Source organism: Tamandua tetradactyla, chromosome 24, assembly GCF_023851605.1.
Source record: "Tamandua tetradactyla isolate mTamTet1 chromosome 24, mTamTet1.pri, whole genome shotgun sequence".
NCBI classification, from domain to species: domain Eukaryota; kingdom Metazoa; phylum Chordata; class Mammalia; order Pilosa; family Myrmecophagidae; genus Tamandua; species Tamandua tetradactyla.
This window is the reverse complement of record NC_135350.1, coordinates 51,105,579-51,119,666: the sequence shown is the minus strand read 5'-3', so window position 1 is coordinate 51,119,666 and position 14,088 is coordinate 51,105,579. Positions and strand designations below refer to the sequence as shown.

General features: G+C 37.6%; 1 protein-coding gene and 1 non-coding gene across 7 annotated transcripts in view; one reads left to right on the top strand and one right to left on the bottom strand.

The window, feature by feature from the left end:
• Window positions 1–14,088, bottom strand: part of CNOT6L (CCR4-NOT transcription complex subunit 6 like) — a 179,636-nt gene that overhangs the window by 102,858 nt on the left and 62,690 nt on the right. The gene's annotated exons all lie outside the window — the stretch shown is intronic.
• Window positions 4,395–4,501, top strand: LOC143668654 (U6 spliceosomal RNA). The gene has a single exon (XR_013168519.1). It is a non-coding gene; the product is annotated as a U6 spliceosomal RNA (small nuclear RNA).

The following is a 14,088-nucleotide window of genomic DNA, read 5'->3' as shown; positions in this document are numbered from 1 at the left end:
TTTTGAAACTGCTTGGGTCCAGTGACCCCTGTGTTCCTTCCAATTTCTCCCAAGGAAATGGGAGTATTTACCCTATGACTGTCCTTTCTTTGTATGCTGGTAATAAATAACTTGTTCTGCTTCTACAGGTCCAGACCCAGAGAAGAATTTTGCCTTAGGACAGACCACACCTGTAAACTAACTTTGATGAGATTCTGTATTCTTTCTGATTTTGTACCGTATATGTATTGTTACTGAAATGGTTTAAGGCTTTCTGATACTGTGATGGAATGAATATATTTTACATTTGGAAAGAACATGGGGTCCAAAGGGTAAACTGTGCCGATTTGAATCTTGTGTACCCCAGAAAAGTCAACTTCTTTAATCATCATTCAATATTGCTGGGTGGGAGCTTTTTGATTATTCATGGAGATGTGACCCACTCAATTGTGGGTGGTAACTTTTGATTAGATGGTTTCCATGGAGATGTGTCTCCACCCATTCAAGGTGAGGTTGCTTCCTGAAGCCCTTTAAGAGGAAACCATTTCGGAAAAAGCTATACAGCCCATACAATCAGAGATCTTTGAAGATGAGGACGGAAAATGCCCCCAAGGGAGCTTCATGAAACAAGAAGCTTGGAGAGAAAGCAAGCAGACTTCACCCAGTTCGCCATGTGCCTTTCCAGTTGAGAGTGAAACCCTGAACGTCAACGGCCTTCCTGAATCAAGGTATCTTTCCCTGAATGTCTTAAATTGGACGATTCTATAGACATGCTTTAATTAAGGCAATTTCATGGCCTCAGAACTACAAATTTGCACCCTAATAAATTCCCCTTTTAAAATGCCATTCCGTCCATACAACATACCAAAAAAAAGAAGCCATTCCATTTCTAGTATATCACATTCCAGCAGCTAGCAAACTAGAACACCACCTAAATCATTTTATGAAGCTAACATCACTTTAATACCAAAACCGGGTAAAGATCCTGTGAAAAAGGAAAATTACAAGCCAATCTCCCTAATGAATACAGATGTAAAAATTCTCAACAAAATACTACCAAATCGAATCTAACACATCAAAAGAATTATACACTATGACCAAGTGAGGTTTATATCAGGAATGAAAGAACAGTTCAACACAAAAAAGCAAACTGAAAGGGGAAAAAAAATCGCATGATCCTCTGCATTGATGCTGAAAAAGCATTCAACAAAATTTAAAATCCTTTTCTGATAAGAACACTACAAAAAGTAGGAATCAAAGGTAACTTCTTCAATCTGATAAAGGGCATATATGAAAAACCCATAGCCAGCATCATATTTAATGGAGAGAGACTGAAAGCTTTCCCCCTAAGATCAGGAACGAGACAAAGATGCCCTCTAATACCAGTATTATTCAACACTGTACTAGAAGTTCAAGCTAAAACAATCAGGCAGGAAAAAGAAATAAAAGGCATTCAAACCGGAAAGGAAGAAGTAAAACTTTCATTATTTGCAGAGAACATATCATACTTGGAAAACCCTGAGAAATCTACAACAAAATTACTTGAGCTAATAAATCCAGCAAGGTGGTGGGATATAAAATTAATGTGATAAAAATCAGTAATGTTTCTATACATAAGCAATGACCTGAGGAGTCAATTAAGGAAAAAATTCCATTCAAAACACCAACTAAAATAATCAAGTATCTAGGAGTAATTAAGCTAACTGGGGGCATAAAACACTTGTACACAGAAAATTACATAACACTGCTAAAAGAAATTAAATAAGATTGAAATAGGTGGAAAGACATTCCTCCCTGCTCATGGACAAGAAAGTTTAATATAGTTAAGATGTCAATTCTATCAAAATTGACCTACAGGTTCAATGCAATAACCAATCAAAATTCCAACAAAATATGTGACGACTTGGAAAAGTTTGTTATTCAAATCATCTGGAAGGAAAAGAGATCCTGAATAGCAAACAGCATCCTAAAAAAGAAGAACAAAGTGGGAAGATTAACACTTCTTCTTTTGAAATTTATGATAAAGCCACAGTGGTCAAAAGAGAATGGTATTGTCACAAAAACAGAAGTGCTGATCAACTTAACTCAGTAGTGAGGGAAGAAATAGACCACGAAATCTATGGTCAAATTAATCCTTGACAAGGCCTCCAAATCCACTGAACTGGGACAAAATAGTCTTTTCAATAAATGGGCATGGGAGAACTGGATTTTCATAGACAAAAGAATGAAAGTGGACCATCACATTACACCCTATACAAAAATTAACCCAACGTGAATCAAACACCTAAATATAAGCACCAGTACCATAAAGCTCCTAGAAGAAAATGTAGGGAAACATCTTCAAGACCTAGTAATAGGAGGTAGCTTCCTAAACTTCACACCCAAAGGCCAAGCAACAACAACAAAAAAGGGATAAATGGGAATGCCTCAAAGACTTTGTCAAAAAGGTGAAGAGGCAGCCAAATTAATGGGAAAAAAATATTTGGAAATCACATATATATAGGATAAAGGCTGGATAACCTGTATGCATGAAGACATCATACAACTCAACAACAAAAGAAGAAATAATTCAATTTAAAAATGGTCTAAAGATATGAATAGGCATTTCTCTGAAGAGCAACATACAGATGGCTATAAAGCACACAAAGAGATGTTCATTTTCAATAGCTATAATGAAAATGCAAATCACTACTACAATGAGATACCACCTCACACCTATAAGAATTGCTACTATTTAGCAAGGAGTTACAAATATTGGAGAGGATGTGGAGAAATTGGGACAGTAATGTACTGCTGGTGAGAATGTATAATGGTACAGCTGCTATAGAAAATGGTATGGCGGTTCCTTAGGAAACTAAATACTGACTTGCCCTGTGACCTGGCAATAATACTACTTGGAACATACCCAGAAGAGCTGAAGGCAGTGACACAAACAGACATTTGCTAAGTGATGCTCACAGCAGGATTATTCACAATCACTAAAAGATGGAAACAATCCAAGGGCCCATCAACAGACAAGTGGATTAACAAAATGTGGTATATACATATGATGGAATACTATGTAGCAATAAGACTAAATGATGTCCTGAACCACATGATAAGATAGATGAACCTGGACATATAATGCTGAGTGAAATAAGCTAGACACAAAAGGACAGATGCTGTATAAGTCCACTTTGAAGACCATGGTAAAAGGTAAAATCAGAGGCTTTTAACAGAATATAGGGGACAGATAGATACATAGAATCTAGAGATGGGTAAATGGTCAGCGAATGAGTTGAACTCGAATATATGGAACATATGGAAGTGAAGGCAGTTCAGTAGTGGGTCAAAAGTAATATTACCATACTGAAGGTGAACATGACCGAAAGGGGATGTATAAACCCATGTATCCCACAGATTAACACTACAAATATAAGTAAGTTCTTGCATGAATTATTTCAAAGGTATGAATCTTGCATGAAGAGTGCATAAATTCAGGATATAGGAGGAAAACTGCAATTGCATGCTACGGGATATGTTTATCAGGAAAACATGAACACAGTAACAGCAGGGGTAAACAAAGTGAGGAGGAATAAGAACAGGGGAGATTTAAACTTTTTATTTGGTGAGGGTGTGTTTATTAGTTCTTTCCCTTGGGAACAACAAAATGATCTAAAATTGAGAGTGTTGATGGACTGTTGACTTTGGACATTATACATAATGACTAATGAATGGAAGTGGCTGGAGAATGCAGTGACTGAGAAGTAGATTGGTGAATGATGGTGTATGCATAAGATCGAATATTGTGCTGCTACCAAAAAAAAAAAAATGGAAGTTGTGAAGCATGCAACATTTGTGCTGCTACAAAAAAAAAACAGAAGTTGTGAAGCATGCAACATTTTGAATAAACCTGTGAGGCAAAATAAGCTGGAAACAAAAAAGTAATTACTGTATGGTCTCCTTTAGAAAATGCTTATAAGAAAACAGACAACTAGATTGCAAGCTCCTATAGCACTCACATTTAGGCAGAAGTGGTAATTATTTCTGGACTTTGAGACACTATATTATAAATGTATAATCTGGAATGTAGAGTTAAAAATGAAGTTTATCTGGTCAGGACTTAGATAATTCAGAATATAGGGGTAAACTGGCTATATTTCTGAACCTCATCTACAATTTGAGACCAAACTAAGAAAGTTTTATTTAGTCTAGAACCTAAATTTTCTGTGGCATATAATTTAATTCAACCTGTTTCTAGAACCTAAATTTTCTGTGGCATATAATTTAATTCAACCTGTTTGGACAGATCATTTGAATGACTGAAATACAGGGAGCCCAGAATAACAATGAGGGCATTTAATTCTGTATAGTTTAATGTAATGCCTGGATATATCCTAGAATATATTAAGCAAATAATCAAAAAGTAATGGCAAGTGCTTGCTTCGGCAGCACATATACTAAAATTGGAACAATACAGAGAAGAATAGCATGGCCCCTGCGCAAAGATGACAGCCAAATTCGCGAAGTGTACCATATTAAAAAAAAAAAAAAAGTAATGGCAAAGTTCGTTTAGGGATGGGAGAAAAAATATGGAACTATTAAACTCCACCATCAGGTAATCCCCTGATACTGTGTCAAACATTAGGGACACCCAAATTTGTAGTCCAAACCCTTAATCTTGAGGCTTACTCTTGTGAAGCTTATACAGGTAGTGGAAAAGCTTAGCCTATCTATAGATATGCCTAAAAGTTACTTCTGGAGGACTTCTTTTGTTGCTCAGATGTGGACTCATTCTCTCTAAGCCCAACCGTATAAATGAAATCATTGCCGTTGCCCACCCCACCCCCATGTGGGACATGATATCCAGGGGTGAAAGTCTCTCCGGTGGTATGGGAGATGACTCCCAGGGATCAACAATTCCATTCTGACCAAAAGGGTTTGTAAAAGAAGTATAACTAATCAAGTATCAGTGGCTGAGAGTTCAAATAGAGTTGAGAGCCTACTCTGGCTGTTACACAAACTTCAGTTAGATGTTGCTACCTATCATAACTTGCCAAATCCCAACTGAAACCATTCCAGCCAATCCTAAAAAACACCTAAGGCAATATATAAGATTCTACAAAGGTTCTATGCACTAGGGTAGGGTAACGTTCCAGAAACTTACAACCTCCAGATGGGTCCCTGAACCAGATAAAGCTTAAAAGCCTTTCAAGGACATCAGCTAGTTCCACGTCCCAACCCAATATTACTGACAGCAACTTCCAACATGAAAAAGTTAGAATGGCCATAGCCCAAATACCCCTAAGGAGTGGGACAGAAAGATAAAGGTGATGGTGGAGTTATACAGAAAAGACAGGGTTTAACAAATGAATATGATTGTTGAATCATTAAATTGATATTTCTTTTAGTCTCCAATACCTCAGAGCAGCTAGAAGTAAAACCCTAAAACTGTGGAATTATAACCCAGACCAAATTCTGAAATCTGCTCTATAATTAACTGTTGTGCTGTGCTTTGAAATTTATTACTTTCTATGTACATATATGCAATTTTTCACAAAAAAGAAAAAAGTCAACTGTGATGATAAAAAATATTTATTCCTTCTAGCTTCCCATGTTTTGGAGCAGCTAGAAGGAAAAATCTGAGATGATGGTATGGTAGCCAATGACAAACTCTGGTATTTGTCCTCTAACTACTTGTTGAAGAGTGCTTTGAAAATTATTGCATTTTTCTTTCTTTGCTTTGTATATAAGTTATATTAAACAATAAAAAAATTTTTTTTTTTAAAAAAAGGTACTGGCAAAGTCCTTTGAGGGATGGGAGAAAACATATGGAACTATTAACTTAATTGGGGAAACCCCTGCTAGTGTGTCAAATATTAGGGAAATCCAAATCGATAGGCCAAGACCTTGATCTTAACGCTTGCTCTTGTGAAGCTTATGTATATAGTGGAGAAGCTTAGCCTACCTATAGGTATACTTAAAGTTACTTCTAGAGGACCTCTTTTGTTGCTCAGATGTGGCCTCTCTCTGTATAAGCCCAACTCTGCAAGTGAAATCATTGTCTTCCCCCCTACGTGGGACATGACATCCAGGGGTGAAAGTCTCCCTGGCGGCATGAAAGATGACTCCCAGGGATGAGTGTGTTCCTGGCACCATGGGATCAACAATTCCATCCTGACCAAAAGGAGGAAAAGAAGTGTAACAAATAAGGTATCAGCAGGTGAGGGAGTTTAAATGGAGCCCACAGGCTACTCTGGAGGTACTCTTAGGCAAGCTTCAGTTGGATATTACTACATACAGTAACTTGCCAAACCCCATCCTAAACCATTCCTGCCAATCCTAAAGAACACCTAGGACATTATATAAGATTCTACAAAATTTCCATGTACTGGGGTAACTTTACAGAAATCTAAAACCTCCGGATGGGTCCCTGGCCCAGCGAAGTTCTGAAATGCAGAGGGGCTGGCATCTCCAGAACATCAACTAGTTTCATCCCCCATCTCATATTATGGACATTCCCTTCCAACATGAAAAAGTTAGAATGGGCACAGCCCAAATACCCCTAAAGAGTGGGGGAACGATCAAAGGTGATGGTGCAGTTATACAGAGAAGGTAGAGTTTAACCAAGAGTATGAATGCTGAATCTCTATACTGATATTTCTTTTAGTCTCCAGTATCTTGGTGCAGTTATAAATAAAAAACTAAAATTGTGGAATTATAACCCATACCAAACCCTGAAATTTGTACTACAATTGTTGCAATGTGCTTTGAAATTTGCTTTTTTGTATATATGTTCTTTTTTACAAAACAGAAAAAAAAATATTTCTTGTACCTCCAGTGTTTTGGAGGGGCTAGAAGAAAAACTCTGAAAGTGGAATGGAATGGTAACCAATAAGAAACTCTGAAATCTATTCTTTGAAAATCACTGAAGTATACTTTGAAAATCATTGCTTTGTCTTTCTTTACTTTGTAGATATGTTATATTTAACAACAAAAGTTTAAGAAAATAAATGTAAGAAGATATTACTACATCCTATTAGGATGGCTAAAAGCCACACTGGAAAACAGTTCTGCAATTTCTTATGAACTCTGGCATACATTTACATTAAACTACATAATCCCACTCCTAGGTATTACACCTAAATGAAATTTCTTTTAACTTGAAATATAGAATTATTTTACCACTCTATAAAGCTGAGAGTGTTGATAACTGTACAACTAAGGATAATGTGAGACACGGATTGTTGACCTTCCACGTTGTCATGGTCAGGGACATGTGTCAACTTGGCGAAGTTGTGGTACCTGTTTGTCTGGTTGGGCAAGTGCTGGCCTGTCTGTTGTATAAGGACATTTCATAGAATTAGATCATGATCACGTCAGCTGCATCCACAGCTAATTCCATTTGTAATCAGCCAAAGGGGAGTGTCTTGTACAATGAGTGATGCTTAATCTAATCACGGGAAGCCTTTTAAGGAGGATTCAGAGGAGACAGGTTCCATTCCTGCTTCAGCTGGTGAGCCTCTCCTGTGGAGTTCATCCAGACCCTCCATCGGAGTCGTCGGCTTCACAGCCTGCCCTGCGGATTTTGGACTCTGCATTCCCAAGGTCACGTGAGACACTTTTATAAATTTTATATTTGCAAGTGTTCCCTGTTGATTCTGTTTCTCTAGAGAACCCTAACTAATACACACGTTATATATGATGTTCAATGGATGGAGGTGGTTGAAGGATACACCAACTAGGAAGGAGAATGGTGAGGTATAGTGTATAGATGTGGTGGAATATTGTGTGGCAAAGAAAGGAACAAAGTCACAAGGCATGCAACAAGTGAATGAACCTTGGGGACATTATGTGCAATAACACTACTTGGAACATACCCAGAAGAGCTGAAGGCAGTGATACAAATAGATATTTGCAAACCAATGCTCACAGCAGCATTAGTCACAATTGCCACAAGATGGAAACAATTCAAGTGCCCATCAATAGATGAGTGGATAAACAAGTTGTGGTACATACATATGGTGGAATATTATGCAGCAATAAGATGAAATGAGGTCCTGAAACATATGACAAGCACGAACCTTGAGGACATAATGATGTGTGAAATAAACCAGATGAAAACTTGAAATCTTCAAGAAAGATAGATACTGTATGATTTTGCTATTAGGACACTGGTACGGGTAAAGTCAGAGTCTTATAATATAGAATGTAAGGAACTTAAAGATACACAGAAGCTAGAGATGGTGAACAGTTACTTAGAGGTTGAACTTAAATGTAAGGAAATGGACAGAAGGAAAAGCAGTTCATGAGTAGATCTATAAGTAATATTGCCATATTGAAGGTGAACATGATTGAAAGGGGTTGTATCCCATCGATTAACACTACGAATATAGGTTCTAGAATGAACTACTTCAAAGGAATGAATCTTATAGAAACAGGCAGTAATAAAGGAGCATAGGGGGAAAATTACCTATTACATGCTATGGCCTATATTTAATAGGAAGACTTCAACAGTATCACAGCAGTACAAGGGTAAATAATTGGGAGTGAATTGTAAGAGTTAAGGGTAGGTTTGGATTTTCTATTTGGTGACAGTGTCTTTACCGGTTACTTTTCTCTTTGGAGTAATGAAAATTGTCTAAAATTCAGACTGTTGATGACTGTACAACTGAGGATAATGTGAGAGACATGGAATGCTGACTGTGGCCATTATACCTGATGCCCAATGGAAGGAGGTGACTGAGAAATAGAATGGTGAAGTGTGGTGTATATATTTGATGTAATATTGTGCGACTATAGAAAGGAATGAAGTCTTGAGGCTTGCTACAAGGTGAATGAACCTGGGGGACATTACATGATGCAAAATAAGCCAGATAGCAAAGAACAATTATGATGATAGCAAAGAACTAGTATGATCTCTTTTCAAAAAACACTAGTAAGAAAATTGGGGCCTAGATTGTAAGCTTGTATAGCAGTCACATTTAGTCCAGAGCTATAATTATTATTTCTACATTTTGAGATGGTGTGCTATATACGTATAACCTGGTATTTCCTTGGAACTCTGGCTACCTGTGTGACATCTAAGACCCTGAGTTGGAGTTCTGTAACTCTGAAAGTCACCATTGCTACATACAGCAACTGCTAAAGAAACCAATAAAGAGATCAGTATTCAATTAGAGATAAGAATGAAGCTGATTGGGTCAGGAATAAGGTAAATCAGAATATAGAGGTAGGAAGAAATTGTCAGTATTTTAGAATTTCACCTTCTGCACTGGAACAAAGGAAAAGAGGTTTAGGTTGTCCAAAATCTAAATTTTCTGTAGCTCATAATCTAATCAACTTGTCTGGATAGAACATTTAAAGAACCCAATACATGAAACTCAGAATGGGAAAGAGGATGTATAATTCTGTATTGCTTAATGTAATAACCAGAGTATATTGGTTAATGATAATAATAATGCCAGAGTTTACTGAAAAGGAAATTTAAAAGTATTGGCAAGGTCCCTTGCGGGAAGGGGAAAAAATATGGAACTTTTAAACTTTACTACTGGAGAAACTCCTGATACAGTCTCAAACATTAGGGACTTCCAAGTCAACAAGCAAGCCCTTGATTTTGAGGCTTGCTTTCGTGAAGCTCTTCTGTAGCAGAGAACCTAAGCTTATCTGTAGTTGTGCCTAGAAGTTACTTGCAGAAAACCTCTTTTGTTGCTCAGATGTGGCCTCTCTCTCCCTAAGTTCAACTCTTTAAGTAAAATCATTACCTTCCCTTCTACATGGGACATGATATGCAGGCGCAAAAGTCTCCCTGGTAACATGGGATACAAATCCCAGGGATGAGGCTGGCCCTGCCACCATGGGATCAAAAATGCCTTCCTTACCAAAAGGAGTAAAAGAAATGTAACAAAATAGGTATCAGTGGCTAAGAGGATTTGAATAGAATCAAGAGGCTATTCTGGAGGCTACTTTTATGCAAGCTTCAGCTAGATATTACTAATTGCCACTACCAAACCCCAACCAACATCATTCCTGTTAACCCTAAAGAACACCTAGGGTTCTGTCCGAGATGCTACAAAAGTTTCATGCACTAATTTTCCTTTTCAGAAGCCTAAAACCTTCAGATGGTTCCTAGGCCAAATAACTCCTGAAACCCACAGGTGCCAGTCTTTTAAGAACAACCAGTTCCATCCCCCTATTCCATATTATCAACAGCTCTTTCTAACATGATAAAATTAGAATGGGCATAGCCCAAATACCTCTAAAAATTGGGAGAAGGAACAAAGAAGAAGGAGGAGTTAGAGAAGATAGGGCTTAACAAATAAATATGACTGCTGGATCATTATACTGACACTTCTTTCAGTTTCCAGTATGCTGAAGCAGCTAGAAGGAAAAACCTACAATTGTGGAACTGTAAGCCAAACCAAACTCTGAAATCTATTCTACAACTAACTGTTGCTGTGTTAGTTGAAATTTATTGACTTTTTGTATACATGTTATTTTTCACAAAAAAGAAAGAAAAAGTAGATTGTGATGATAAAAAAAAATTTTTAAAGCTGAAGAAGTGATCAGATTTCATCTAGAGATATGAATGAAGCACATTAGGATAGGATAAAGGTAAATCAGAATACTGGATAAAGGATGATATGGCCCATATATTCAAACTTCAACCTCGGTACAAGATCAAGGGAGAGATGTTTATTTGGTGCAAAATTTATATTTGGGGTAGCACATTATCTAATTTAACTTAATAATCACCACACCTAGTTTGAACTAGAGCAATCAGGTAGGAAAAAGAAATAAAAGGCATCCAAATTGGAAAGGAAAAAGTAAAACTTTCATTGTTTGCAGATGACATGATACTATCTTGGAAAATTCTGAGACATCTACAACAAACTTCTTTGAGCTAATAAACAAGTTGAGCAACACGGTGGGTTATAAAATTAATGTGGAAAAATTAAAGTCTTCTACAGACATAATCCATTTTATTTTTAGTGAATATGCGTAAATCTTGGAAGAAAACAGAAACGTTCTTAATTATTGAACTCCTAAAGTTTTTACAACTTGGAGCATAAACCTTTAATACCAGTGGACAATTCTTTGTTCCCTATGTCAGAGAAAATATTTCCTTACACCTTAGAGCACAAATTCTAAATAACTTAAAATAACTATAAAAGAAACGTCTTTATATTTTTGTCTTTTTTTCATAAAACTAATATATTTGGGGTTTTTTTTAACTTAAGGAAATAATTCCAATTTATTCGATTGGCTCTGTCTGTAGATTTAAAATTGGCCCCCTTATCCTAACTCATCAAACATCCTACCCTCCATATAATATACTCTCCTTAAACCTCAAAATATAATTTCTAAAAATTAGCTTGTTAGGCCAGGATGGTCCAAACTATTATTAAAATTTCAGTATCTATGTTTCAAAGGAAGACAAGGAAATAGGTAAAAAGGTACTCCTACTAGTTTCAAGACAAAAAGGAATTTCATAGGCAGTCCACTCCCACTGTTTCTTTTAAATGTATCACAATGCTACTTTAAATACTCAAGTACCTCTTCTTTTTTGACATAAAGTATAACAGTACAGCAATTAAAAGGAGCTTCAGAGTATAAGGGCAGAGACTCTGTATGCAACTGAAGTTAAGTTGACACCTTTGGAACTAGGAGGCAATCATTCAGATTGCTTTAACTAAATACCAGGAGAATTACAGAGAATTTACTTAAAACATATACAGAAACATAAAGGTATGAATCAATTACATTACCAAAGATCAACTATGCACAAATGAAGGCTGCAATTAAAAATAGAGGGACAAAAAAACATAAGATGAGCAAGAAACAAAGGGAAAAATAGTACAAGTAAGTACTGTCTTACAAGTAATCACCATGAATGGAAATCGATTAAATAAACCAATCAAAAGACAAGGATTGGCAGACTGCATAAAAAGAAGTGCGAAACAACTATGTCATTTACAAGAGACTCACCTTACATCCTTAAATGCAAAGAAGACAAAAAGGTTGAAAGTAAAGGATGGAAAAATATTCCATGCAAACAGTAACCAAAAGAGAGTGGAGATAACTATACTACTATCAGACAAAACAGACTTTAAGTTAAATGCTGTTACAAGAAATAAGAAGGACACTATATATTAATAAAAGGGTCAATCTACCAAGAAGAAATAACAATCATAAACATTTATGCACCTAACCACAGTAGCCCAAAATACATGAGGCAAAAATGGTCAAAACTGACCTAACAGACAGATGTAGAAAACTGCACCCACTAATAGCAGGATACACCTTCTTCTGAAGTGCACAGATGTTATACAGGAGAGAACATACGTTAGGTCACAAAACAAGTCTCAATAAGTTTTAAAAGACTGAAATTACATAAAACATCTCCTGCGACTACAATGGAAATAAGCTAGAATTCGAAAACAGAGGAAGAACTGGAAAATTCACAAATACATGAAAGTTAACACACTCTCAAATAATCAATGAGTCAAAGAAGGGAAATCAGGAAATATCTTGAGATGTAAAAATAAAAATACAACAAATAAAAATTTCTGGGGTATAGTGAAGGCCATGCTTAGAGGCAATTTATAGTTCTAAATGCTCATATGAAAAAAAATAAAGACCTCAAATCACAGACAAGACCTCACAACTGAAGGAACTAGTAAAACAAAAGCAAACTGACTTCTGGGAAGATGGCCGAATAGATAGCCCGAGATTAGTCCTGCTCAATGGAAAAGTTAGAGAAGGGACAGGAGGGCGACTGAAGTGATGATTCGGGAGTACAGCTGACCTGGGAGAACTTATGGCACCAAAGAGAGAGGCAGAAAGCCAGAGCCTGGTAAGGAGGCACAGAGCCTGTGGGAGTGCATGGACAAGAGCTAGCGATTAGGAACTAAGTCAGGCCTCGTTCCTTGGGTGCACTATCCTCACCAGCGCAGCCCCGTGAATGGCAACTCACCCAGGACCTCATTCCCATTCCCCACGCTCCAGGTGCCCCCACTCCACCAGCCCCCAGTGCACATACCTGCCTCACACCCCAAGTGCAGCCCAACCCACCTCTCCTGCACCCCTCCAGAGCACTACCTCTCCCTTCCTGTCTCCTGCAGGATGTTGCCAGTGCATAAAGGCTGCAGGAACTAACCACCACACCCAGGCTACCCTGCCCCTATGCCCACAGTGTCACACAGCCTCACCCCATCCCAAGCTCTGCGCATCAGTTTACAGCTCTCCTAAGTCCACGCATGCACACAGGCCCCCAATCACGTCATTCAGCTCTGGGAACCACACTTGACAGCAGTCCTAGAACTCTGCATGTGTACGCTCTTCAGTCACACTTCCTAGCTCTGAGAAAGTGCTAATCTGTGCAGACAGGGCACATCTGCCCTCAAACCATGAAGACATAATGCTGACTGGCTGCCATAGCTGATGCATGCATACAAAGGGCCCCCTGCCTTAGACCAGCACACACCAGGGTTACGCCTTGCAGACGGGTGCACCTGCACAGCTATATCCTCCCTGGCAGTTGCGCGCCCACATTCACAAGCATCAGTGTAACATACCCAACCTGCGCCTATACCTATCCTGAAACAAATCACCACACTGAGTGCCCCACCTCGTATCTTGTTTCCTGCTGTACAACATCCCGCAAACACAAGGACTTAGATTACTGAAAGAAATCAACTCCCGAAGTAGATCTATCAAGATATTTACATGCCATGAAGACAGCAGAAGATCATTAAGCATATCACAATGCTGACAGATATAGCCTTGCCTAATGACCAAATTAAAACACCATAGGAGACACAGATGTTGGAACAACTAATCAAAGATGTTCATACAACTCTACTTAATAAAATAAGTGGGATAGCAAATGACATAAAGGAGATCAAGAAGACAGTAGAAGAGCATAAAGAGGAATTTGAAAGAAAAGAAAAATAGTTCATATCACAGATTAAAGACTCTGCTGAACAAATAAAAAAGATACTAGAGGCACACAACACCAGATTTGAAGAGACAAAAAAAGAATGACTTGGAAGACAAAACAGCAAATGGAAAAAATTGAATTGGATCTCAGGAAAATGACAGTCAAAGCAAAACGCACAAATATAAGTT